Source organism: Dipodomys ordii, unplaced genomic scaffold (genome assembly GCF_000151885.1).
Source record: "Dipodomys ordii isolate 6190 unplaced genomic scaffold, Dord_2.0 Scaffold9, whole genome shotgun sequence".
NCBI classification, from domain to species: domain Eukaryota; kingdom Metazoa; phylum Chordata; class Mammalia; order Rodentia; family Heteromyidae; genus Dipodomys; species Dipodomys ordii.
In genome coordinates, this window is record NW_012267225.1 from 9,021,185 (window position 1) to 9,047,856 (window position 26,672).

The following is a 26,672-nucleotide window of genomic DNA, read 5'->3' on the forward strand; positions in this document are numbered from 1 at the left end:
AAAGGAACTTTACAACTTTGGTGCGGGGGTGGGGGGAGTGGGTGGAGGATTAGGTGAGGGGGTGGGGGGAGGTTGGGATAGGAAGGGGAAACAAAGGAGGAGGCTACAATGCTTGATAAGAAATGTATTCATTATCTTGCCCATGTAATTGTAACCCCTCTGTACAGTATTTTCACAATAAAAAAAAGAATATAGGCATTTTAAAAACATGTTTTTTGAGGGCTGGAGCCTGGCTCAGTGGAATTGTGCCAGCCTAGCAAATTTGAAGCCCTGAGTTCAAACTCCAATATTTGGGGGGGAGGGTTGGATGTTGGAGGAAGTTTGACAGAAAATGGGATGACAAATGTTTAGTTGCTCATTACTTGAGGGAGCTTAACAAAATTACTGGTTTGGAAGTTTGCTTACTATGTTAAGAAACACTGGGGAGAGCAATTCAGAGTTCATTATTTGAACATGAAATATACATAGCAATCTTGATTTGAGAATATAAGTGCATCTCTGTTTCTACAGGGAAAGACTTAGAGAGATACTTCCAGGTAGTTATTCAGGAACATATAAAGTACTTTTATATAATAAAAAATGCAATGCACAAGCAGCTATTTTCTTAAGATTATTAAAAAGATAGAAATGGTCATGAATCTTCCAAAAGATTTTTTTGTTTTTTTCTCCTTCCCATCTCTACCCTCAAATTATACAGTTTAAATTTTACATAATGTGCATTAACATAACTGCATCTGCTTACCCTTCACCTCTCCATTCATGTGCCCCATTTTCCAATAGTCTCCTACAAAAATTTTTTATTTTGTTGGATCATTAATTCTTGATATCTATTTATATAAAAATTAATTCATATCAAAGTCATTAGTTTTCATTTCACATTCACCGTATCATGATTTGTTTGTGTGTCTGCAGTGGTGGGAATGGAAACCAGGGCCTTGGGCATGCTAAGCAAGCCACTGTGCTATATATCCAGACTGTGGTCTGTTTCCATTCTCCACTTGGGTGATTAGGATGAAAGTGTTTTGTTATTATAAGGGACACTATTATTGCTATCGTTACCATTTCATATGATTCTCATCTGTTACCATAAATTGTTCTTACTCAGGGAAAAGTGAAGTCCAATTCCTGGAAATGAACAGGTAAGAAAGAAATACAGTTGATACTAAGTCTTACAAGTGTGTGTCTACGTATTCATGAATACAGGTACATGTGTGAGTATTTGCTGTGTGTAGGTACTCACATGTCCATAGTGGGATGATCTGAGATGCTTCTTTGTTTCATTTCCTGAAAAACCTAAAGCTATTGGTTAAAGTCCTGGACCCGTAGGTAGTTGTTCATGCTTAGGATAGAACCCAAGATCTGTGAACATTGTAATCCTTATGCTGTCATTGGGCAAGGAGTTGGATCTAGTCAGGTAAAAAGACTGTGCATTCTCTATTGGAAGATCTGATTAGTCTTTGGTCAGAAAAAATAATTCAGTGGAGCAAAGAATAATGACTTGGATATAACCAGTGATGGTTTTTTTGTGATCTCATTTTCCAACCTCATTTCAAACAAGCAAAAATAAACACAGGAGAAGTGGTGCTGTGGATCAAGTGGTAGAATGCTACCCTTGAGCTGAAGAGCTGAGGGACAACGCCCAGGCCCAGAGTTCAAGCCCCATGACTGACCAAAAATAAAATAAAATAAACACAGGAAGAAAGACCTCCTGTAATGGCCTGAATGATACGTCTCACTCACTCCACTTGTGACCACTTAACCAAGTTCTCACAAAGAGCTACAATTCTTTATTTTTCACCCAGTTCTGTTTCAGGATGCTTTTCTGTCACTTCTGCCCCACAACATTTTCACACCTCCACTGAAGCAACGCAAAAGGAAGAACATCATTATACTCAAGAAGTACCACCCTCAGCTGTTTCTCACAGAACAAGAAATCTCTGGAACAAGCAGTCATACATATATAGGACCAGTGACTTCTATGCTCAGCTGCATTGTGGTTAACTGGGATGTTCAAATAGGCTGGTCAAATGGCCCAAACAAACCTGTCTTACCTAGTAGGAAGGGCCAAGGAATTGGGGTAGAAGCAATAAGGGCATAAGAGCTCCAATTGTTAGTTGTATAAATAACAGAGCCAGATATCAAGTGGAATGGCAGATATAAGCCTGTTGCCGTTTGTATTTGCTAATGTTGAGACTCCAGCTGCACTCAGGGATTTGAGAGAGACTGTTCTTTTCCACTAGGAAGAGCATCAGCAGATAGAAGCAAAGGAGGACCCTGGGGTGAACAAAGAAAGGATAAGTTGTTAAATTACCTCTATACCCCATCCGCAAAATGAAAGATGTGATTAGAAGAACGACTTACAGATTTTCCAACCACAGAGCAAGGGAAAATGTGATATACATGCACACCTCCTCAGAAATATAGGTCCTAAAAATTACAGGTCCTAAGAAATAATTACCTCAAGTAGAACCCTGAGGTTTTTTTTTAATCTTCTGTAACTACACCATTCTGCATTTCATTAACATGTTTTAATAAATTGCCCTTAAATATTGAAAGGATGTGCCAAGTCTAATTTTATGTAATATTCAAAAGAAGAGAAACCTCAGGAATCTGTAGGACTGAGAATTCAGCCAGACAAAAAATATGGGAATTATATGAAATATATTTGTATTTATATTATACATATACATATTATATATTTATGTTCAACTATGCACCATGATTAGGACTGTCTGGATTCAGAAGCAATGCTTAAATTCACAACTGTAGTCTATTGCTGGAAGCTTCTCTAAGCCATCCATCCAACATCCCCATTTGTAACAACAATGGTATTGACTTCATAGCATTGTGGAGAGGGTGAAATAAGCCAATCCTGTAATATGCTAACCAATGTCCCTGTGGAACCAGAAGTATATACTTGTGACACAAAACTGCTTAGGAAGCTTCAGTTATAACTGAAATGATTATCTCTGTTACTCAATGCATAATAATCAACCTCTAAGACTCTATCATAGGATTCAATAACAACGCACTAGTATTTTCTACTATTTTTATTTTTCATTTCCCACAGCAAGAGAACATATTAATTTGAAATTTTTATTCACTTTTATCAGGGAGTTTTCCATCATGGCCTTTGCTGTTCAAATTCTGTACACATGCTACTACTTGCATTTTCCTCTTGTAAATATTATCTTTGAAGAAATACTTAGATTGACTACTCACACTTGAGTTTTGAATTTAGAATTCACATTATACAAAGACAATGAGATAACCTTCATGACTCTCCTAATTTTCAGTAAATTGAAAGAAAAATTATATCAGAGTAAATTCAGACTGTATTTAAAAAAACAGTTATTCTTGAAATGGATATTATGGTTTTTTAAAATTTGAAAATGATGGATTCATTCTTTGTTGATAACCAAACTGAATTTTAGCCACAAGGTAGATGCCAATGTAACTGGAGATCATTTAGAAATGTTTAGGTATTCAAGAAATGACCAGAGTGCACAAAGAATAAATATTCAAAGCTGAGCATGGTGGTTTAAGCCTGTAATTCAGAAATCAGAGCAATCAAAGTTCAAGACCAGCCTGGGCATAAAGTTTGTGAGAATCAGTGGATGGACATAGTGGTGGTCACTGGTAATTCCAGATACAAGGTATGTGGGGGTAGAAGGGGAAGAACACAGTAGGAGGATAAAAGAGTGGTCTGGGAGTAAAGTGAGACCTTACTTCAAAAATGACCAACATAAAAAGGGGTTAGAGGAGTGATTTACATGGTAGAAAACCTGAGTAAAAAGCATAAATCCCTGACTTCTCTACCCAGTGCTGCCAAATTAATTAATTAAAAGAATCAATATTCAAACTGAAGGAAAGGTCATTTAAAGTAAGACATTCTGAAATAATTTAACACAGGATGGTACAACTTTTATAACAATGATTAGATGTCCAAATATTGGAGAATGTTCACTCTTACAAAAATTTTCAAACACTTAAGCTAAAGAAGGTAGGATAGGCAAAATGTCTTTTACTCAATGTGAATGTATTTCAGCTTGATTAAAAACTTATAAACTACAATGCTCTTTTTTCACTCAGCAGATATTCAATAAATGCTAGCCCACTGACAGATATGTCTCTGCTGTGAACAATTAGCCTATAGGGTTATTGAATAACCTATGGTTCATCTATTTCTAATGCTATTCAGTCCCCTAAAGCCTCCTGAGAGAGGTTTGGCCAATCTCCTGTACAATGAGTTAACACATCATTAGTGACTTCCTCAGGCTCTTCAGCAAATAGTATGATTACTTATTTCATTACCCAGAAGTGATCTGCTCACCTTCCTCAATACTGTAGCCAAAACCAGCTGCTCACAAATCAGGCTCTGACACCCTAGCACAGATGGTGAGTCTCCTTATTACACCCGTTGGAAGGCAACGTGTACAACAAGCTGAAGGATTCCAACATGGCCTTTAGGGGCTATTCCAGCATTCTTACTTTCAAGTGATGTTTTCTAAAAAACTGAAAGGCATATTTCAAATCCTTAAAACTACAGAAATAGGCCAAGAGAACAGAGTCATGGACTGGAGCCAGGAGACTTGTCCAGAGTTTCTTTCTCTGCCACAGCACCATCAATTTATTGCATAATCTTGGGAAAGTCAGTTAACCTTGACTGATACTTATTGAACAGCACAGTATTCTAGAGGTTATGAAAGGTTCGTAATGGACTCCATATACATACTTGTAAAGCTTATATGGGAAGACTAAATTAATGGTCAGATTTATCTAGGAAAAAGAAAGGAAAAATTTTAGGTTTTTTTGGAATTTAAATGACTACACGTATAGGAATTATGAGAGTAGTTTGGAGCTTGTGTCTTTTATTTATGCGCAAGGAAAGGAAGACATGAATTCTCACCCAGAGACCTGGTCAAATTTGTTTAAATTATTGAGTGTTAAAGAACCTAGCCTTGTGTCCAATATACAAAATACATTATTTCTTGACTAGATTTAAATCTTAGGAACATTATGTTAAAATGTAAACAAGCCAGACATGGGATTGTGCCTGTTATCCCAGCATTTGGAGTGGAGGTAGGAGGATGGTGAGTTTGAGGCCACCCTGTGATGCATAGTGAGACCCTACTTCACAATAAATACATGAGTAAATGAATGAATTAATTAAAATGTCAATAAAAATCCAATGAGAACCAAATGTAAATGATTCCTTAAAAAAAAAAAGTGTTCCAACTGGGCACCAGTGGCTCAGGCTCATAATTGCAGCAGTTCAAAGTTAGAACAGACCAAAAAGTCTGTCAGATACTTATCTCAAATAAACGAACAAAAAGCAAAACTAGAGCTGTAGCCTTGGATTAAAAGTTGAACTAGGGCTGGGAAGTTGGTTCAGTGGTAGAGTGCTTGCCTTGTATGTATGAGGCCCTGGGTTCAATTCCTCAGTACCACATAAGCAGAAAAAGCCAGAATTGGTGCGATGGCTCAAGTAGTAGAGCGCTAGCTTGAGCTGAAGAGCTGAGGGACAGTGCCCTGGCCCAGAGTTCAGGCACCCCAACCAACAACAACAAAAAAGGTTTAACTATAGGAGATTGCACAGTACTGATGCACACACCAAAAAACATGTGTGCTTTCTAAATGAATATTTTCTATTCTATTTTCTAAATGAATAAACAATATGAATATAGATGGTCAGAATGAAGAAAATAGGCTTTAAAATAAAAAGCACAGCAAGGCCAATCCAGGCCACAAGTTAATTACTATAAGAAAGAGGCTTAAAGCCAGGCACCAATGGCTCACCCCTGTAATCCTAGCTACTTAAGAGGCTGAGATCTGAGGATCACCATTCAAAGCCATCCCAGTCAGGAAAGTCTATGAGACTCTTATCTCCAATTAACCACCAGAAAACCGGAAGTGACCCTGTGGCTCATGTATTAGAGTGCTAGCCTTGAGCTGAAGAGCTGAGGGGCAGCAACCAGGCCCAGAGGTCAAGTCCCATGACTGACAAAAAAAATATATATATAAAGAAAAAGAAAGAAAGAGGTTTACCTTGCTGAAGTATACAGACAGTATTCAAAATAATAAGGTAAAACAAAAAAGTAATAAGGCTCAGTCCTTTGATTTAAAAAATCCTTTCTACATATCTTGTGGGCAATATAAGCCAATTTCAGGGCTATGATTGAGAAGAGTTATGTGCTAATGGGGCCTGAATTTACACCTTCAGTTCAGACTTGTCACCACATCTCCAATGTCCTACTTGGCTGTCTGATGTATATATAGGTAGAGATGCCCCAAGCTAAGCACCTAAACTTCTGTCTTTTTTTAAAAAAATACTTTTTTATTGTAAAAATACTGTACAGTGGGGTTACAGTCACTTGAGAAAGGTAATGAGTACAGTTCCTATCAAACATTGTTACCTACTCCTTTGTTTTTCCCTTACCATCCCTTCCCTCCCACCTCCACAATCCTCTTCCCCACCTAAATTGTAAAGTTCTTTTTTCAACATAGCATCTTGTACATCTCATTGTTACAATGGCTCAACCTATATCCCTATTTAAGCATTTTGTTTTTCCCCTTCCCTCCCCAAGTTAGAGAAGTGTATATACAAGATGCAGGGCACCGACATCAAATACAGTGAAAACAGGGGTTATACCATGGTGGAGGGACATACAAAGAAACAAAAAAAATCACATGGTACATTATAAATACATTAGGAACAATAGCAAGAAAGAAAGAACCATTTGTGTCCCGATCTTGGGGTACACTTTGCTTAACATCATCTTATCTGGTCATATATACATAGCTTTTGACCTTTTCTGCTTGTCCTAGACATATACTAGTTATTGCAAATAAGGGAAACCATGGGACCTATGTTTCTTTGGGCCTGGCTTACTTCATGTTATATAATTTTTTCCAAGTCTTTCCATTTCATAACAAATGGGGCGATACCATTCTTTCTGATGGAGGCATAGAATTGTGATATATATATATATTTTTTTCTTGATCCATTCATCTACTGAGGGGCATCTGGGTTGGTTCCATATCTTAGCTATGGTAAATAATGCTGCGATAAACATAGTTGTACTTTTGTCTTATAAACATTGCTTTCATACTGTTTTCCTAATCAATTCAGGGCAATTCCAAATTTTAGTTGTTTGGACCAAGTACCTTATCATTTTTATTTGTTTATTTCATAGTCCTATTTTAATTTGTCAGCATATCCTTATACAGCAGTCCTCATCCATTCTGTCATCTCTACTACATAAGCCAATGTCACCTCTGTCTGAAATGATTAACAGAGCCTCATCTGTCGTGTCTCTGCTTCTTTGCTTACTCCATATCATATGTGTGACGGGAGCCAGATGGTCAAGGAAAAATTAAATTAGGTATATTCCCTCACGGGCTTATAACTATCCCTTTCTACTCAATGTAGCCTATGAGGCCTTGCACAATAGTGATTCTCAACTCTCTGAACTTTCCTACTCTCATTCTTTCTGTTTCTCTTTTGCTGAACCAGCCATGACGACCTTGCTGAACTATGTATATGCCCATGTTCTAGTCTCAAGGATGCAGCTCTTACTGTTCACTCTTTCTGCCAACTCTCTCCCAAATAGATCCCCATTGCCTCCTCACAAGAACCTGATTCAGTTTCACCTTCAAGTAAGGACTTCCATGACTAACATATCTATATGTATACATGCACAAATAAGAACACACCCCCAATCATCTTCCATTAGGTATAGTTTTAAGAATTTGATCATGCAGGAACACAAATAAGTTAAATTTTTCTTGGAAGGAAGATATTCAAGCACATAGACAGGCAGACAGACAGACAGACAGACACACATACACACACACACACATCCAAGTGGTCAGTGAAGCATTGTTTGAAAGGATAACAAATGCAAAACAATCTAAACTTCTGTTAATAACATAGAGCATTGTGTTTGTGTACATACATACAATACACATACAGAGTTTACTGACATAGAAATAACTTGAAGATATACTGAGTAAGAAAAAGGCAAGTTACTATATATATGTCAAAACATGCAAGCTCCTTTATGACATGTGTAACTTATGTCCCTAGGTGGATGAATTCTCAGCTGAGTATACATAGTTTCTAACATGACGTTTGTCTCTTCGAAAGGTGTCTAATTTTCATTTTCTTACTTTGAATACTTCAATATCTGCTTTATGAATAAAAATAATTTTATGAAATTGAGCTTGCTCTGGTATTGTATATGCGTGAATTAAAATTAGACTTTCTTTTAAAATGTGTGAGTTAAAGGAAAACTTAAATCATTCAGGCTTCCAATTTTGCACCCATAAAACTAAGTTAATAATAAAATCAATTTCACAGATTGCTTTGAGTACTGATGAAAGAACATAGGTAAAATGTTTGGCCAGGACACCTTCAATGCATTTGACGACAGAAGCTTACACATTATTTTCTTTGACAGTTGGACTCATAAGTAGATAGATTGCTATGCCCCATGACAGTGCATTAACTGGAGTAATTCCTTAATAACTAAAGAAATTTACTTACTAATAATACAACATTTCAAATTAATAGTAGTAATGATGGTACCCAAAGTACATGGCTAATAAATGACAGCACCAGAATGAAAATAGACAAGTAATTCATTTGCGATGAATGAGTCAATGCCTATGTCCTAAACATTTAAGACCACCATCCCATTAAATGTCCTTCTCCCAAGAACTAAGAAAAATGTACAATACCATAAAATAAGACAAGCTGCCACAAATGTTAAATAAAAAATTAACACAACCAAGAACAAGTGGCCTAGTTCTTTCAGGAAAAGAAATATCAAGCATGCAAAGGCAGAAACAAAAATGCAGTATCTTTTAAATATGTCTGGGAAGTGGTAGTCTCCATATTAGACAGGATTCCCAATATGTCAAAGACAGAGACCAGGTGCAAGCTGCCTCTAGCAATGTGATGAAAGACCAGGAGCAAAGTCTACAGGAGCCCAGCCCTTGCCAGCTCTCTATTGACTAGCTTATATTGTGTTTTGATTGGTTTGCAGTGATTTCAGAATGGTCAAGCAAAAATCCTAGCTACTCAGAAGGATGAGATCTGAAGATCATGGTTCAAAGCCAGCCCCAGCAGGAAAGTCCATGTGACTCGTATCTCCAATTAACCACCAAAAACCGGAAGTGGCACTGTGGCTCAAGTGGTAGAGTGCTAACCTTGAGCTGAAGAGCTGAAGGACAGCTCCCAGGTCCAGAGTTCAAGTCCATGACCGACAAAACAAACAAACAAACAACAAACCCTCTAGAACAATTTACTTTAACTCAATGATACCATATGACTTCTAAAATCCACTGCAATTAACTTCTATGTGTTGGCATCATTGTCTCTTTGCACGAGTGTTTACTGAACTAAATATGAGCACCTTATTAGGCTGTTTTCTTCATTTTGTAGCTGAACCTAAACCAGTTCCTGGAATTTAGTTCATTCAAAACAAAAGTTTGACAATAAACTAATGATTGTGGGGAAAGACCTGTCAAGGCAGTCAAAAGGCTAGACTAAGAATAGGATGGTGTTGTTAACTAATGTGAAGAGGTAAAAAAATACATTGTATAAAATTATTTGTAAGACAATTAAATCCTCCCTTGTATAGCTAATGTAATCTAGTTATAAATAAAAAATAAGTAAATTGTAGAACTCTTTCTGCAGTGGAAAAATTTCACATATGTTTTAGGGAATTAAGTTTTTCTCAGGACAAGGAATGAGTATAAGGGATGTATCTGTAATAGGCTTTCTACAAGTCATTTTAAATATAGAATTAAAACAATAATTTTTAAGATGGATATTTTATTTTCACATAAGAAGAAAATATGACTTGATTTACCATACATTTATCAACTTTTCTCCTTGACCCTTATTTCAGAATATCCTCTCTAAGATTACTAAGAAAAAAATTGACTCCATTCAATCAGCCTAAACTTGTACTGTCCTGGAGAGCAGCTCTCCTCTCACATTACCATCATTTGTGGGAGCAGGCAAGAGAGCACATGGGCCAAAGAGGGCTCAGGACACAGCAGCAATATACATCCAAATGGAATGCTGAATCCACTCACCAAGGCACAGTAGATTCTGTACTAGCTAAATAAATTTTAGAGGTGTTCCAAACACTTTTGACATACATAGTTTAAGGAATGTTCAGATGGCAACCTCAGGCAACAGAGGTAAGCATATTGTTGGATTATTATCACAGCTCTGAACATACTGGCTGCTCAGAGCAATGTGCTATATTATTTACTGACTGCAAGTGTTTGCCAGTTGTGTAATGAACACGAATGCCATGATTTTAGCCTATTTACTATAGATGAGATACAAATCCATATAGATCTCCAGACAGTTTTCTGCAGCTATTTTAACCTAAGAAATTCTGAGTTATAATAATCTTCCAAAGGAGCGATTTTAGACTATTTTGAAATTGATATTGAGATCTTTATCTCCATAATGCAGACGTGTTATCAATTCATTAAATATTATGATCATAAAAGCCTCCTATTATATATGTGGGATTAGACACTGAGAATGTCAGATCCCAAGAGTTGCATAGTATTAATATTTCCATTCACAAGGAAACATGATATATTTTTGACATGTTTATTTTTATTGTAAAGGTGATGTATGGAGGGGTTACAATTACATAAGTCAAGTATTGAGTACATTTCTTTTTGAACAGTGTCATGCCCTCCCTCAATTTCTCCCACGTTTTTCCCTCCCTTCCTTCCCCCCACCCTGAAGTTGTATAGTTCATTCCAACATTGTGTCTAGTGAATATCACTGGTGAATGAGGTCACCCTTCGCCCCATCGTTTCTGTGCTTCCCTTTCTCCCCCTGAACCCCTTCCCCAAATCAGATAAACTTACATACAAGACAAAAGTACAGAAATAAAAAACAGTGATGAAAAGGGAAAAAAACAAAGAGAAAAACTGCAAAAAGTAAAAAAAAAATTTGATTCCACTTTTTGGAGTTCATTTCGATATGCATCATTTTATATGATCATATGCACATAGTTATTGAGCCTTATGATCTACTCCTAAGAATATCCTCCCTTAGTATCACTGTGTGACTATTTGGAGTCCTGCTTAATTTATCAGAATCATGATATTAAACATTAGGTAAATTAGCGATTTGCTATGCTTCTCATCGGGATGACACAGCATTATCGTTCATCAAACAGGCTCTATTCTGGGAGGATATTTATGAGGTAGAAAATATTTTAAGTAGTCTAAAGAATTTTGGTTAAGATTAAATTTAACAGAGAAATAGAGTAAAAAAAACCTCATCATCTAAAACTCCAAAATAGAATGAATTTTAAAACACAAAATGAAAAGTAAAAGGAAACATGAAAGAAAACTAAAAACTATAGATAATAAAACAGGAACAAAAAAAATGTAGCTGGACAGGAGGAATAGCTTCTAGTGTTCTACAACCCAGGAATATAACCATGGTGGAGAAAAACAAAGTGAGCAACATTTAAAAATAACTAATAGAAATTTTTAAATGCACAAGTGCAAGTGGCTCACACCTGTAATCCTACCTACTCAAGAGGCTGAGAAATGAGGACCATAGTTCAAAAGTCAGCATAGGCAGGAAAATCTGTGACACTTTTATCTACAATTAACCACGAGAAAAACAGAAGTGGGGCTGTGGCTCAAAGTAGTAGAGCCCTAGCTGTGAGTAAGAAAGCTCAGGTACAGTGCCCAAGTTCTGAATCCAAGCCCCACAATCAACCAAGAGAAAAAAGGAAGGAAGAAATGAAGGGAGGAAGGGAGGAAGGGAGGAGGGAGGGAGGAAGGGAGGAAGGGAGGAAGGAAGGAAGGTAGGAAGGAAGGAAGGAAGGAAGGAAGGAAGGAAGGAAGGAAGGAAGGAAAGGCGAGAGGGAGGGAGGGAAGGAGGGAAGGAAGGAAGGAAGGAAGGGAGGAAGGGAGAAGGAAAGGAAGGAAGGAAGGAAGGAAGGGAGGGAGGGAGGGAGGGAGGGATGGAGGGAGGGAGGGGAGAAAGAAAGAAAGAAAATTTTGAATTCAATACAAAGAAATGCTATGTGTCAGAAGTTCTCTGACCTATATACATTAGACATTGTTTGCCTGTATTGAAACATCATATTGTACCTCATAAACATGTAAAATTAGTACCTGTCAATGAAAAAAATTAAAATCTCTAAAAAGGAGCATAATAGTCTTTTTTATTTTAAGATTGGTGCAACTCACATCTTGGTGTGCTGGTACACGGCTGTAATCCCAGCCCTCTGAGAGGCGGAAGAAGGAAGATTCCAAGTACTAGGCAGCCTAGTTCCAAAGAACTCAAACCAAAAGAGTTAAATAAGTACACAAACAAATAAATACATTTCAACTCACATCATAAAAATGAGTAATTTCTGTGACATATAATGAACTCTAAAATTCTAGAACATAGAAGAACTCAATGGAAAAGCTGGTAGAGATAAGACTAAAATATCTTTCTAGAAAAGGAACACAACATCCTAAACACATATAAATGTATTCAGAGTCTTTTTTTATTTTATTTATTTATTTTTTGTTGTTGGTCATGGGGCTTGAACTCTGGGCCTGGATACTGTCCCTCAGCTCTTCAGCTCAAGATGAGCACTCTACCTCTTGAGCCACAGTGTCATTTCTGGTTTTTTAGTGGTTTATTGGAGATCAGAGTCACATAGACTTTTCTTCCCAGGCTGGCTTTGAACCCTGATCCTCAGATCTTAGCCTCCTGAGTAGCTAGGATTATTGGCATGAGCCACCAACACCCAGCCTCAGACTCTTTTTTAAAGGCTAACTAAATTTAGCAAAGTTAAAATGTAATGAGAAACAAAATCCCATAGTTTACAAAATAAAACTAAAATGAGATATAATTTTTATTATTAATTTCCTGTATTGTTATATGGAGGTGATGTACAGAGGGATTACAATTACATGAATCATTTAATGAGTACATTTCCTTTTTTCTTTTCTTTTTTTTATTGTAAGAATACCGTACAGAGGAGTTACAATTACATGGGCAAGATAACGAGTACATTTCTTATCAAGCATTGTTGCCTTCTCTTTGCTTCTCCTTCCCATCCCTTCCCATACTTCCCCCACCTCCCCCACCAAAGTTGTAAAGCTCGTTTCTCAACATAACGACTTGTACATCTCATTGTTGAAACAGGGCCACCTGTATCACTAGTTAAATGATTTGTTTTTGCCCTTTCCTTCCACAAATTATACCAACATCAAATACAGTGAAAACAGGGGTTATACTGTGGGGGAGGGATAGGGAATGAACCTCAAGTAAATTTTTTTTTCATGCAATTGTTTCTAACATATTTATAAGATGATTTCTATGTGGCTTTGTACATTTCCTTTTGTATTATCTTCTGTTCCCTCATTCTCTCCTAGTCTCTCACTCCGGTCTCTACCTGTGAGTTGTACAGCCCAGTGAGCTCCACTGAAAACTAAATACAGGCCTTCCCTATGACCCAGCCATACCACTCCTGGGCATCTGCCCTGAACATGAGCCCAGATATGATAGACACCTGCACTTCCATGTTTGTTGCTATTTACAATAGACAAGATATAGAAACAGCCCAGAAACCCTGAAATAGATGAGTGGATCAAAAAGAATGTGGTAACTATACACAATGGAATTTTACATAGCTATTAGAAACAATAAAAGTCATTTGCAGGGAAATGGATGGAACTAGAAAAAAATCAAGTAAGTAAGGAAAGCCAAATTCAGAGAGACAAACAATGCATGTTCTCTCTGAGATGTAATTTCTTACACACTAGAATGATCATATTTAAAAAACTTGATAACACAGAATGTTAGTATGACTAAAGAAAAATGTATTTTTATCTAGTGAAACTGCAAAATGTTAAAACCTCTATGAAGATTTATAATTTCAAAATTATAAATGAATTTGTTCTTTGACCTAGTGATTCTACTCTTGCAAAATTATCCTACATGATATAGCTTCAAATATTTAAGATAACATTTACACAAAGTTTTCATGATGGCATTGTTTTTCCTCCCAACATAGTGTGAAGGAATTGTCTTTCTTCAGGTGACTACACTCAGAAACATACTCAATCCTAGAAACAACTGAAGCCTTTGGTTCTAGCATATGAAAAGACCTGCAGAGGCTTCAAGGTGCCTGAGTTATTAACATAGGGATCTAGGCATGAAAAAAGAAAGCATATTCATTTGGACTTACGTTTGCCTAATGAAAATAAAACATATTCTAATGAAGACAGTTTCTTACTAGGACAGGTGAAATCATAAGGTAGGCAGAGTGAAGAATGGAAACAGGAGTTTTGAAAGTATACCTTCCCATACACCTCTTCTGGTGACATGTAAATATGCCATACTCAAAGACAAAGTTAACACTTAAAGCAATAGTACCATGTACATGTTAAAGGAAATGTACTAAGTCCTTACTTCATGGGTTTTAGTTTGATATGTAAGGCCTTCTCCATGTGAATGTTTTTCCTGGATGAACACACCTTCCAGATACCACATTGTCCAAATATGCATAGAAAAAATAAAAGAATTGTTCTTTAAGAGGCCTGTAGAAGCCTAACAGTTGCCATTTTATAAATATTCTGATTATAATATATCCAATGTGCTCATGAGTGTGTTCACTGATGTACTTTTGGTTGGTAAGATTGTGACTTCATTTTCCACTTAACTTTTCAGAGAATTCCTAATTTGTCTGCTGCGAGTTATTTATTTATTCATTCATTTTTAATTTTTTGATGCCAGTACCAGGGCTTGAACTCAGGGCCAGGGCTCTGTCCCTTAGCTTTTCTGATCAAGGCTGCTACTCTACCACGTGAATCACAGCTCCACTCAGCTTTTCAGTAGTTAATTGGAGATAAGAGTCTTCACAAACTTTCCTGCCCAGGCTGGCTTTAAACTTTGATCCTCAGATCTCAACCTCCTGAGTAGTTTGGATTACAGGTGTGAGCCATAAGTGCCTAGCTCTAATTTAATTTTGTAATAAAAATCTATAAGTTACTGTCAACATTTACTTTATTGCCAATCAACTACTTAGAAGAAAAACCAGTAACAGGTGGCAAGCACAGTTATCCTGAGTGGTGCAAGTGTGAGGCGCATGGGCTGTGGCCTGCTGCACGTCAGCTTCAGCTCCCGAGTGGTACAGAAGGTGGCACACTCTCCTAACAACATCTCCTTAGTGTACTTAGCCTGCCAGCCCGTTAAAACACTGGATTGTGTCTAAAACGAGAGAAATTCCCCAGAAACAAGTAATACTCTGGGCCCACCAGTCAAGGCTGAATTCTGAGTCTTCTATTGTACTCCTTGCTAATGATATAGGCTGCCCATTTCCTTAACAAGCTGGGTTTGTTCATTGGAAAATGTAACAAATAATTTTAAGGTTATGTCACTCTTGGCAAGCACAGTGGTGTTGGGAGAAAAAGGAAGTTTTCAGAACAAGGCAGCAGCTGAAATCTTGTTTGGGACTCCCAGCTTACAAAGACTGCAGCAGAGCCATACTGCTTAAAGCCACAGGACTCTGATGCTTACAGATGAGGAATGCCAATTGCCTTTAGGAGAGTTCGATTTGCTTACTAGTTTCTACCAGTAAGGAAACAGCATTAAATACACATTTCAGTTGGTCTGTTCTTTACATATTTGCTTGGGAAAGAATATATTTATTGTCTTTGCTTCTAACCACAGCCAAGTTCTAATTAATCAGGAGATGGTTATTTGTCCAGACTTGAATTCTTCATTTTTTCCTTATGTCCATTTCAGTCATTTTCTTGATTCATTAGCCCTTCCTTTCTTAGATAAGGAAAGAAAGGGAAGTGAAGGTAACCTGAATTAATTTATAATAGGCCACCTTTATGTTAAATGTGTTCATCTCTGCCTATGGAAAAGTCACGGGTGCTTTCAGGTCAAATTTTCTGATTGATCCCAAAGAAACATGTCTTATTCTTCATAGAAAAGGCAGAGAGGTCTTGAGCCATGACCTCAGCACCCCAGTTCTGCCCTCACGTTTACCTGTGGTTCACTTGGTGACCTTGGGTGAGTTACAGGTCTTACTACCCTTTATGGTTTAGGGGAACAGTTGCTCTGCTGACTTTGTAAGGATACTTTCAAGGAAGTGGAGAGGATTTTAAATGCTTGTGAAATATACTAGACTCCCCAGAGGATCTTTAAACTTGTATTCAAGGACACAGCCAAGGAGATTGATTTCTTCCATAGAATCTTAAACTCTGGTCCTTGTATACCAGCAACAACTGATTAGCTATGCATATAAATCTCAGCTTATTCCATAGCCTAAAACATTCTACTTTTTTCAAAGCTCTGTCAGAGTACATTATTCTGACAGATAAAAATCACATTATAATCCACTATAATTATGTCCAAAATATGATTGTATATGCTTTAGATTAAAACCAGGACTTGGAAATTTTTATTTTTTGGAGAATTTTTCTGTCCAGGGAATATTCTGTAATTTGACTATTGCTGCCTTAATTACAATGACACTTGCCAATAACATTTGGCCTGGAAACCCTTCCTTAATCTACACTAAAAAAAATACAACCCTCCTTTAGCTACAAGAAGCAAAATAAATAATTGAACAACAGAAGTAATTTCACTTATAAATTTTATTTTAGCTAAGGGGGCAAGGACTGTTAATTTCTTCTAGTCTTGGTAAACAAAGACAAAGGTAACCAAGTGTCTACAAAGGGGATGGTGTTATACACCATTAATCCTAACCACTAGGGAGCAAAGATCAGAAGGATCAAGGTTTAAGGCCAGCTAAGGCAAAAAGTTTAAAGAGAAATAATTCAAGTGGCAAACCTGGAGTATTGTTGTGCTCCCTAAACTACATGGGATGCATAAATAGGAAGATTTTCACTGAGCTCAGCCTGGGTAAAAATGCACAATCCTATCCCCAAAATAACTGAAGCAAAAAAGTCTGAGACTGAAATGGCTACAGCACAAGACTTCGAATCCAAACCCAATATTGCCAAAAAAAAGAAAATTAGGAGAAAAATATCCTCTTTTCTCCTTTGGCCTATGTGTCCTTATACAATAAGTTATCCAGACTCCATCAGTGAGATTTAGTGAGCTTCGCTCTCCTGCCCTCAAAGAAAAGGATGCTACAAAAAGAGAGAAAACCAGCAAAACAAAAATAACTTGACTATCTTGGGTTTTGTTTTTTGTTTTCCTTTGTTTGCTTAATTTGAGATGTATTTACACTAAATGCCAAAGCATTTATAAAAGCAGATTGTAGTCCCTAAGCAATAAGCCATATTTTACTACCACCTCTGACTTCCTGGAATAGTATTTTATTGAACATTTTCAAGAATATTTCACTCTCATTAGCTGGTTAGACTTCTTCATGGAATACATTAACTTGAAATCTATTTTAAAAATTAACTGTCTTAATAGTTGACTAACAGCTTTCATTGGTAATCTGTGAGTACAGAACTTTTAGATCGCTTCTGGGAAAGAAGTTTGAAAGAGAAAGAAAATCAAAGATGGTGATGATAAAAAATGTTTTTTTTCTATAGAACTTCATTATCTTATTTCAAAATAAAGTATTAAAATTTGAAATAACATAAAACTTTGGGAAATTTTAAGGCATGTAAGACACTAATGAAAATGAGCTGAAGGATTATTCAGAAAACACTCTTAAGCATACACTATACTTTGTGAACAATGACACATTTTGGATCTTTCTAATTCTACTCTATATTTTGTACTAATAATTCTGGTAAATAGACATAGTTAACATTTTAAGCAAGACTCTCAGGCTTAATAAGCTCTATTTATTTCCACAGGATTAGAGATACTGAAATATATGGAGGATGATGTTACAAGAAAATAAACTAATAGTAAAGGACTATTTTAGCTAGAGATGGTAACTCACACCTGTGAATTCAGATTATTGGGAAAGTGAGATTAAGAGGCTCACCTTTTAAGGGCAGCACAGGCAAAAAGTTCATAAAAGGCTAGGCACCATGGTGTATACCTGATATCCCATCTATACAGAAATGTAAATACGAAGATTCCAGTCCTGGTTGGACCAGGCAAAAAGAAAGACCTGTTGGAAAACTAGTTAAAGCATGTCAAGCATGAAGCCTTGAGTTCAAACCTCATTATAACCAAACAAAAAGACTATTTTTCATGTTGAACTATTTACGTATAATGAAACATACAGTAATATGAGACATTTTGATGGAGAATTTTTCATGGAAATAATTTTATATTTTCTTTTTTCTTTAAGTCATTATATTATTGAAAATTGTGCATTTAGGATAAACAATGAACATAGTTTCCAAATGAGCATAGTTTCAAAATTGCCATTTAGCTTATATTAAAAAATAAGAGTCAATATGTATTTCACAGAACATAATTTAAAAATTTGATGTCAAACATGCATTTCTTTAATTATTTTATCTTATGTAAAATGGATATGTTATCTTCTTATCTAAACATTCAGCATAAAACAAAGCACTTATAAAAGGATGTCTGTGTTTCAGAAAATGGCTAATAGAAAATGCAATAGTTTTCCATTTCCTAACAAATGGGGCGGGTCATTCTTTCTGATGGAAGCATAGAATTCAAATGTTTGTCTGTGTGTGTGTGTATGTATGAATCACATTTTCTTGATCCATTCATCTACTGAGGGGCATCTGGGTTGGTTCCATATCTTAGCTATGGTGAATAAGGCTTCAATAAACATAGTTGTGCTGGTAGCTTTAGTATGGCCTCGTTTGTAATTGTTTGGGTAAATGCCCTAAAGTGGGATTGCTGGGTCATAGGGGAGCTCTATGTGGAGTCTTTTGAGGAACCTCCATACTGCTTTCCAAAGGGGGTTCAACAAGTTTATACTCCCACCAACAGTGCAATAGGGTTCCCTTTTGGCCATATCCCCTCTAGCATCTGTTGTTACTAGATTTCCAATTATAGACATTGTAACTGGGGTGAGGTGGAATCTCAATGTTGTCTTGATCTGCATTTCTTTTATGGCCAGGGAAGTTGAGCATTTCTTCATGTGTCTATTGGCCATTCTTATTTCTTCTTCAGACAAGTCTCTAAGTCTTAAGCCCACTTATTAATTGGGCGGTTGTTTCTTTGAGGGTTTGTTGTTGGGGGACTTAATTTTTTTAGTTCTAAGTATAGTTTAGATATGAGACCCTTGTCCATTGTATGGCTAGTGAAGATCTTCTCCCAATCTGTGGGCTTTCTATTGATCTTGCTAGCTATGTCTTTTGCTGTACAGAAACTGAAGTTTCATGGGAATCCCATTTGTCCAACGTTTCTTTGATTTGTTGTGTTTCTGGGTCTTTATTAAGAAAATTTCGGCTTGTGCCAAACAGCACTAGAGTTCCTCCTACTCCTTCCTGTAATGTTTTCAGGGTGTCTGCTTTTACTTTGAGGTCTTTGATCCATTTGAAGTTGATTCTGGTGCAGGGTGATATATAAGGATCTAACTTTAGGCTTCTACTGGTATTTAACCAATTTTGCCAGCACTATTTACTGAAGACGCTATCTTTCTTCTCTCCTATTTTTTTGGCTCCCTTACCAAAGATTAGATGGCTATAGGTCTGCGGATTCATTTCTGGGTTTTCAATTCTATTCCATTGGTTCTCAGGACCATCCTTGTGCCATTACCAAGCTGTTTTGATTACTATGGCTTTGTAATAGAGTTTGAAGTTTGGTATTGGTATTCCTCCAACACTGTTCTGCTAAGGATTGTTTTTGCCATTCAGGTCTTTTATTGTTCCAAATGAATTTTTGGATTGCTTCTTCTATTTCATTAAAGAATAAGGTTGAGATAGTGATGGGTATGCATTGAATTTGTAGATAGCCTTTTGCAGTGTTGCCATTTTCATGATGTTAATCCTCTCAATCCAGGAGCATGGGAGGTTTTTCCACTTCCTTAGTTCTGCTAAAATCACACATAGATCCAAAGACATTGATTGTTGATGGCTTTGAAACACCACTCTCTCTTCTGGACAGATCAGCCCAGCAAAAACTCAAGAGAGAAACCTTAGATCTAAACAACTGCATAGACTAACTATACTTAACAGACATGTACAGAATATTTCACCCAGCAGCATCAGAATACACACTCAGCAACACATGGAGTATTCTCCAAAATAGACCACATTTTATGTCACAAAGCAAATCTGTCCAAATTCAGAAACATTGAATTTATTCCCTGCATTCTCTTAAACCTCAAGGGAATAATCTTAGAACTCAACACCAAAAGCCACAAAGAAAATCCTGTAATACATGGAGATTGAACAACACACTGAGACAATGTTTTTTTTAATAAATATATCAAACTCATGAACCAAAACCTATACTGTGAACAGTATACGTGTGTGTATGTAATTCTTTTTCCCCCCTCTGGTCCTGTGGCTCAAATTCTGGGCCTGGGCACTGTGCCTGAGCTCCTTTTTGCTCAAGGCTAGCATTCTACTACTTGAACCACAGTGCCACGTTAGGTTTTTTCTGTGATTAATTAAATATAAGAGTCTCATAGGCTTTCCTGCCCAGGCTGGCTTCAAAACACAATCCTCAGATCTCAGCTGCCTGAGAGCTAAGATCATAGGCATGAGGCACCTGTGCCCAGTGTGTATGTACTTCTGTATAACATTACATTCACTATGCACAATGAAACTTTTTAATGAAATTCCACAGAATATGTTCATATACTATGTGCAATATGACCATGTTATGCACAATGTAACTATGTAATTCTATATAACTCATCAGACACTATGTACAATGTAACCACATATATGTTAAGTCTACATAAGTCTACTATTTATAATGTAACCATGTGTACCAAATCTCTACACAATATGTCACACTATGAAAAAATAAATTCCAGTGCTATCTTTAAAGTAAGATTCTGAAAATAAGTCAAACTCAAGTCATACTAACCCTATCCCACATATTATCCTATGTTTTATACATGTACATATCAATCCTCATAAAATTCATATAGGTTTACAAACAGAGGAGAAACAGGAGTCAGGACACTTGTAGGATCAGATTTAGAGTAAGTGACAGAGCCACAAATGAAACTCTAGCATTCAGACCCCAGTTTTCACATTAACCTCTCAGTTCCATACCTTTTTAATCTAAATTCTCATACTTTTTTCATACAAACTAAATTCTCCACATTACGTGAGGCATCCTAAAATCCTCAATTCAACTCATTCAGATTCTAATTACCCTTTAGAACTATACTCCAGTTGAACCTCTCCTTCAAACTCTTCTCAAGAAAACTACAAGATATAATAGTTAAGAATGGAGCTATCTGTCTATACCTGCATGCTTGAAAATAGGAGAGTAACTAATTATCACTAAGCTTGCTCTTAAGATTTCATGCACATAAGCCTTAGGGGGTATACCAAGTGAGGGCCCAAAGCCCTTCATCATCTTGTCACATGGTTCTACTCATTCAGAGTAGGTATTGCCCCTTAGGAAAAACAAAAGAAAAGGTCAAAAGCTATGTACATATGACCATATAAGATGATGTTAAGGGAAATGAACCCCAAGACAGGGACACAAGTGGTTTTTTTCTTTCTTGTTATTGTTTTTAATATACGTATAACACACTATGTGAGTCTTTTTTTTTTTTTTTGGTCGGTTGTGGGCCTTGAACTCTGGGTCTGAGCTCTTCAGCTCAAGGCTAGCGCTCTACCACTTGAGCTACAGCACCACTTCCAGTTTTCTGGTGGTTTATTGGAGATAAAAGTTTCATGGACTTTCCTGCCCGGGCTGGCTTTGAACCTCGATCCTCAGATCTCAGCCTCCTGAGTAGCTAGGATTACAGGTGTGAGCCACTGGTCTTCCCCACAGTATAACCCCTGTTTTCACTTTATCTGATTCTGGTGTCCCCATCTCCTCCACAAGTTATACTGACATCAAATATAGTGAAAGCAGGGGTTATACTGTGGGGGAGGGACATACAAAGCAACAAAGAAATAATCTTATAAATGCATTAGAAACACTTGCATGAAAGAAAAAAACATTAAAATACATATCTAAGGGTTCATTTTCCTAACATCACATTATCTGACCTTTTCCGCTTGACTCATACATATACTAGATATTGCAAATAAGGGAAACCATGGGACCTATGTTTCTTTGGGCCTGGCTTATTTCACTTAATATAATTTTTTCCAAGTTTTTCCATTTCCTAACAAATGGGGCATTACCATTCTTTCTGATGGAGGCATAGAATTCCATTGTGTATATATACCACATTTTCTTGATCCATTCATCTACTGAGGGGCATCTGGGTTGGTTCCATATCTTAGCTATGGTAAATAAGGCTGCAATAAACATAGTTGTGCTGGTAGCTTTAGTGTGGTCTTGTTCGTAAACATTTGGGTAAATGCTCAAAAGTGGGATTGCTGGGTCATAGGGGAGCTCTATGTGAAGTCTTTTCAGGAACCTCCATACTGCTTTCCAAAGTGGTTGAACAAGTTTACATTCCCACCAACAATGAAGTAAGGTTCCCTTCTGTCCACATCCCCTCCAGCATCTCTTGATTTTTGCCATTCTAACTGGAGTGAGATGGTATCTCAATGTTGTTTTGATTTGCATTTCTTTTATGGAGGTTCAGCATTTCTTCATGTGTCTACTGGCCATCCTTCTTTCTTCTTCAGAGAAGTTTCTCTTTAAGTCTTTAGCCCACTTATTTATTGGGCAGTTGTTTCTTTGAGGATTTGTCAGTGGAGGAAACTTATGGTGAGGCATCAAGTTCTAGTTCTGAAGCCTTCTGCTGAACTTACACAGCTCACTAAGGAAGAGATGCACAACACAGTGGAAAAACGGACAAATGAGCTAAGTAGCTAATTTATAGAAGATACCAAGTCACTAACAAGGACATGGATAGATTATTTGAAAAATATGAATTGAAGCCAAAATGAGACCTTACAGATAACAGAAAACTGCAACACCTGAATCGGGTCCTTTGTCTCTATGCTCTCAAAGAACGGATCCATAGACACAGAGGAAGAAGTACAATGGCAAGGCTTTATTGAAGAAAAAGATAAGCAGAGCTTCTGCTAGATGGGAGGGGTCCAAAGGGAGGGCACCCATGGGGTTCATTATTCAGAGGTAATAAGGTATCTAGGAGAGAGCTTTGTGACTGTCAAGATCAAAGTACAGCCCGTGAACTGTAGCAGACCCCGGACGTAATCAGAGGCTCCATGCAATCTGTGTGAGCTCTCCACTTTAGATACCAGTCAGGCATACACCTCTGGGGTCCAATCAGTGCCAGTTCATGTGCCAGTCTTCCAGGAGCAATCGGCCATGACATGATGTACAGAGGCCTGCATGTATCACTGCACAAGGCCAGGGCTAGGCCATAGCTCGAGATGCAAAGTCTATGGGAGGGAGCCTTTTCCCTGACTGCCTAGACAGGTTCTTTTTCTGCTCTCACAACTGTATGCTCAAAATGATTAAATATTTTAAAACAAAATAGAACAAAAGTTTACAATATAAGTCTTAGTCAATATGTGGAACAGCCACATTAAACTCCTTTACTCATATGTATTAAAGTTAAGCATATATGTGTACTCAAAAATTCTACTTGTGGGTAAATATCTTAAAGAGATTCATTGAGGTCACATACCAATTTGTTGAATGGCAATTCCTTTATACAACTACTCAAAGATAAAATAATTATTTTTAAAAAATCTACCAAAAGAAATTAAAGAAACATCATACAACTTTATTCATAGTGGCTCACAATCTGATATAACCCAAATGTCTGACAACAGTACAACAGATGAAAGCTTTGCAGTTCTTTGTAGAATTTACTATGCAGAAACAAGAAAGAATGAACAACAGATATCCACAACAAGATGGTGCCACAAAATTATACTACGTGGAAGACAACAAACAAAAATACCTACTATATATTTGCAGTGACATGAATTTTAACATTAGATGACTATTCTGTGGGGTTAAATGTCAGAGCAAAAGTCATTACTAAGGTTGAGACTGGGATGAGGCACAAAGCAACTTTCTAGGATGCTGGATGTTGCATTTTACATATGGATCTTGGTAAGGGTGTATACAAGTGTTGTCCAGAATAAAGTTCATAGGGATGTAGACTTAGGATTTGTGTGCTTTGTAAGTTATTTATGTTGGCTTTCGAAGAATTTGTTGAAAAACAAGTGCAAATAAACAAAAATGTTAATCAAGAAATCACTGCATTCAACAAGCAGGGAAAAAAATGTTCAGAAAAGACTGAGCTATGTTGAAATTGATCTCACCACATATGCAATAGGGGAGTTTTCCGTGAGCCTAGTAAGAAGGTAATACATAAAACTGCCTTCATCTCATACTGAAGTAAGGAGGTCAGGTCTGGTAGGGGCCATATTGGATGGTAGGATTTGGCATCTTGTCTTCATCCTAGGGGAGGAAAAGCCCCTACTCATCACCTGCCTGCCTGGTGATGGGTGAGCCTGGAACCCTGGAGGCAGGGGTCGGCACTTGGTTGATAGATTACTGAACCAGTCTGTCCAGTGCCTGAGATTGGGAATTTCCTGTGGACCTGCCCCCTGCTAGGACCCTATTTAGGTCCCCAACCAGCCCAGCAGCCATTATGCCATGCCACCTGTGTCTTCATGATGGTGTCCTGTCTCCTATCTCCCATTTCTTCTCCAGTCATCATGGTGTCCCAATCCAGCTCTCCATTGGAGATGAGTTGGTTTGTTGGTATTGTTTTTGTTCTTTCTTTCCTCTCTAGCATGTTTCCTAGCTGTGTTATGTGTATTTAGGGGCTGTAGGCCTTTGTAACAGTGGGTGGCCTGAAGCTTGTTAACTGTATAATAAAGACTCCAATATTCCATATTCCAAAATATGGCTTTTGGGATGATTCATCTTACAACAATACAAGCAATAACACTTGTACCTAAAAGAAAAGGTGTGACATAAAAGAAGTGTAGCTTGTCTCAACTAATTATTGTTTTTTAAGTTCTAAGTTTAAGATTCTTAGGTAATTCAAGTCTGGCATTAATCTTTCATGGTTAATTTGATGACTCCTTAAGTAAGTGTGTTGTATTTATAATTGTGTACCTTTTTATTTTTTCTAGTACCTGTAAGAAAAAATTAGAAATTAAATTATTTAAACAAACAACTGAATATGTAATTCCCTTTCCAGAAGTGAAAATCAAATAGCCAAATCAAGTTATCAATTTTACTACCTCCAATAGCTCAGCTCATTAGCATTTATCACAATTAGGTCTCTTTGAAGAGAAGATAGTCTAGGTACAGAAGATAGCTACTAGATGCTCCCTCCCTCCCACAGGACTTTAAATTTCTTTGAAAACAGAAGCTGTCCCTTATCTAATGTTTTATCCCTTTGTCTGTACACCTATGTATACTTAGACTTTTATGTATACCTTGTATACTTAGGCTGTGATATGACTTAACAAGGCTTAAACTAACATATCTTTAAATGTAGACATATATGGCATTGTGGATTACTTGAAGAAGACTCAGAAGAAAACATTACTATCAATACATAAGAGGGACTCAACATGAACATGAGATTCAAAGGGCGAATGGCAAAATGTTATATTTTCTAGGGGCTGGTTGTAAATTCAGCCAGGTTTTGTTTTGCTTTGGTTTGGTTTGGTTTGTTTTCCAGTCCTGGGGCTTGAACTCAGGGCCTGGGTGCTGTCCTTGAGCCTCTTCATACTCAAAACTAGCACTCTACTACTTGAAACACAGTGCCACTTCTTGCTTTTTCTGAGTAGTTCCTCGGAGACAGTCTCACAGACTTTACTGCCCCGTCTGGCTTCCTCAATCCTCATATCTCAGTGTCCTGTGTAGTTAGGATTATAGGTGTGACCCACCAGAACCTAGCTACCATCTAGTTTTGATGTGAGGCTTTCTATTAGCACTTAATCCACGTTGAGTCTTATTGGGCAAAAATTATCATGACAGCACCATCATATGCATCTAGACTAGTTTTCTTGTATGAAGGCTTGTTTCTGTTTGCTGCCCATTTTTTGTGAGCTTAAACTATCCTGCTTTCAGAAGCCCATCTTTTTCTGGTCACCTGGCTTCTTGTTTCCAAATTATCCAGAGCTGTCACTTGCATTTCAGTTTGTTTTCATTATTAAGACATAATAATTAGGCTTTAAAACTCATGACCTTGTAGAAAAACATTGAAAAATATCGACAACCAGTCTGTCCCTTAGCAAAACAACTACAATTTGATATTTATAGTATCCATACAATTCAATGATAATGTTGGATGCTAAACTGAAGTATTTTTCTTTTAAAAATTGGTAAGAAAAACAGCTGTTAAAATAATCTATCACCTCTTCTCTGGTACTTTGTGTAAAATGATGTAGGGATTAGACATGCTATTCTGTATATTTTTTACTCCAAGTAATGCATAATTCTATATAGAACAAATGGAGAAAGAATTGCGGAGTGCGCATACCAAAATGTTAATTAAAAAGAAAAAGCTATGATCTGACAATAGTAGAAGCAACCAGTATTTTCTCTGTGTCTTTAAATTTTTAAATTTTCTTACAAAAACTTCTATTTCTTTTTCACATATATTAAACAGATGCCTACTGTTCAACAGAATTAACCAAAAAGAAAGCCC